This window comes from Nicotiana tabacum, chromosome 8, assembly GCF_000715075.1.
Source record: "Nicotiana tabacum cultivar K326 chromosome 8, ASM71507v2, whole genome shotgun sequence".
NCBI lineage: Eukaryota > Viridiplantae > Streptophyta > Magnoliopsida > Solanales > Solanaceae > Nicotiana > Nicotiana tabacum.
Genome location: NC_134087.1, coordinates 7,934,666 through 7,937,797, shown reverse-complemented (window position 1 = coordinate 7,937,797; position 3,132 = coordinate 7,934,666). Strand labels below are relative to the sequence as shown.

Here is a 3,132-nt window from a genome sequence, read left to right as displayed (position 1 = left end):
GTGCACTGAATTCCAGTATATTATGCTGGACCGGTCTCTATTACAGCAAAATAATGACTATTTTTCATTGACTTGGTAAACGCTGACTATTTTTGAATGATCAATCCGAAAACTAGCTATATCGTACTATTTTAACAATTACACCCGATAACCTTGAAAATTGATGATCTTAATTTTTAGAAACACGCTTGCCCTATGGACAAACTTTTAAGGTCAAAATTCAAAAGTATTACACGTGAGGCAAGTGAGGAGCAATTCTTGTTAATTAAACTTAAAGTTCTGCCCATTTGGACAAGCAGAGTCAACAATTTAATAGATGTTTGTTTCTTAGTTATGTAAAAAAGAATTCCAAGAGGAGTCCTTCGAACCATGAAATTTCCATTAATACTATAGAGGAGGAGTACTCCACTATTGGAGAATTTCCATTCAAGAACAATATGTATAGAGTTCCGAGAGACGATATAATTTTATTTTCAATCATCTTACACCGAACTGAAGGTCTCAAAACAAAGAGAAAGACATACCAGAAAAAAGAAAAGGCTAGAAATGAAATTAGTTATATGAAAATGACTACCAAAAACATCTCAAAAAGTGGATGAGAAAATGAAAAATATAGTTTCCACCATCAACTAAGTCCCTACGAACCAACCGGTCCAAATTCAGGTTGCTGGGGAGGAGATCACTGTAGTACAACAATGTTGTTAAGGTGGAAGCTGGCTGAACCATCAATGCACTCATCGTTCTTGCTACTGACCCAAACATCATTGCCGTGACACACTGCAATACAACAATTTTCTAGTTAAAAATAAAAGCAAACAAACATATAAAGCTTTAAAAAAATGAAAATAAAAAAATTCACACTATCGATGTATTTTAATAATTTTAAATATTAATTAAGTAGCATAAAATTCTTTTTGTCTTATTGAGTCGAGGGTCTTTCGAAAATAGTCTTTCTTCTCCTTCGGGGTAAGGGTAAGGTCTGCGTACACACTACCCTTTCCAGACCACACTAGTGGGATTTCACTGGGTCGTTGTTGTTGTTTCACTGTATAAGAGTTAACTCAAAACAAAAACCCCAACTCCAGACCGGTGCGAAGTTAGAAATTTCGCTAAGGACATTTGTTCGAGATATAATATATATATATATATATATATATATATATATATATATATATATCAGCACTATGTGGCCGCAGTACTTCAGACAACGGAAACATCACATAGAATTAAGACTAATTAATCTTCAAGAAGAATAAGGATCGGAGAAGAAGAATAGCATACCATTATTGGCATATAAAAACTCATACAGGAAGCTCTCAGGGTAAAAAAAAAAGAGTTGTTCAAAACTGATCGAAGGTAAGTGCCTTGTGGGGCGAAATGGGGGTTTTGATTGGGTTTATAGTAAAAGACACAGCCAACTAATCTTGGTAAAAGTGAAACTTAAACGTAGTTTGTTGCATGTGACAAGTTGATTAACGTGAATCTGCCAAAAGGGAAGCAACTGATATCGAGAAAAACAAGTGAAACAAAGAGCTAGCTAGCTGAAGAGTGGTTTTTCTAGTCCAAGTAAATACTATGGTGAAAAAACTTAGGGCGTTTACTTTGGTGATATCGACAATAAGATCCCTTCCACGTGTCATGCATTAATAGCAGACTGGCCTAGAGCCTAATATGCAGAGAAAAATTTATGTCGGGCAATTGATTTTATTTGGCAAGAAATATACTTATTTTACAAGGCAGGCCACCTTAACAAAATTCTTGCCTTTGCCTTGCTGTTCAAGCGTCGATCAACTTGATCTGTACGTTTTCTTAACATTCTTTTTAAAAAAAAAAAACAGAATATTGTGAGCATATAATATTCAATCATATGCTGATTACATGAAATTAGACCACTAATATAATTTGCTTTACTTGTTGAAGACAACTTATCAAAACTTCTCTTGTTGATCCAACGATATGCAATTTCTTTTTAAAAGAATTACATTTCTAAATTGGACAACTGTAGAATAACATTGGTAGTAATTAGAGGTGGCAAAATAGTTAAAAGAAAATAGTTATCCACCTATATTATCCACTTAGAAAATGGTTAACCAAATGTATAACCAATGGATAACTAATGTGTTTAATTTTTACATTTGTAAAGACTCAAATTGGAGTTACTCAAGTTTGGAAGACTAGGAATTCTCTAATAAGTGATCATATTTAAGAAGTCATGGATAATATGGATATCCATATTATTCGCCGGATAAACCCATTTTTCATCCGTCTCAAATATGGGTCGGGTCGGATTATTCATTTTTTAACTTACACGTTTTGACCCCGCTCATATCCGACCCGCATGTTTGTCACCCCTAATAGTAATTATGTGAATACTAGAAGAGACATAACCAAACTAAAAGGAGTTTAACTTGTGTATTGTATACATTGATTGAATAACTCATTAAAGAAAATAAAATAAAATAACTAGCTATAACAAGTTAAAATGCCCTGGTAATTTTAAAATCAATTACTCTATTAGTGTATAAATTAAGAGATATACAAGAGTTACACAGTTATGCAGCTAATTCATGTCGTAGATGTTCGCACCGTAATAATGTATGTGTCTCTTAGACTAATAAATGTACTTTAAAATTCTTTATAGATTATATATTTACCCGCTTTTAGCACACCAAACCTCAATATTTAGAATAGCGCATGCACAGGCCACAGCCCGCAGAAATTATTAGATAATTCTACCAACCGTATTATTAATTATTGTCGATTTTTTTTATTAATAAAGAATATAATATATATATATATATATATATATATATATATATATATATATATAATATGATAAATCAGCCTATAACATTATGAAAATACGAATATTAGAGCGATCAGCAATGTGATCTTGGTGTATAACTCTACTCTAGACCTAGAGCGAAGCTCTAAATATATCACAGTTTTCCTCGCAGTACCATTATAATCAACTACCGCATTACGGCATTAGTAAGAAAAGAGAGAAGATTATTTAATTTGATTTTGGTTGTTATCTTCGTTCTCTTACTCTTTTGTCACACTTATCTTTTATATTAGTTCTCGGACCTATGCTAATTAATATAAATATTTAAAAAAAATTATAATAACTGT

The 3,132-nt window shown here is 32.2% G+C and overlaps 1 long non-coding RNA gene across 1 annotated transcript; it reads right to left on the bottom strand.

Moving 5' to 3' along the window:
- Nucleotides 1-358: 358 nt before the first annotated feature.
- Nucleotides 359-1,616, bottom strand: LOC107818493 (uncharacterized). Its single transcript, XR_001655425.2, has 2 exons — nucleotides 1,282-1,616; nucleotides 359-777 (listed from the first exon to the last, which is right to left on the bottom strand). It is a non-coding gene; the product is annotated as an uncharacterized LOC107818493 (long non-coding RNA).
- Nucleotides 1,617-3,132: the final 1,516 nt, after the last annotated feature.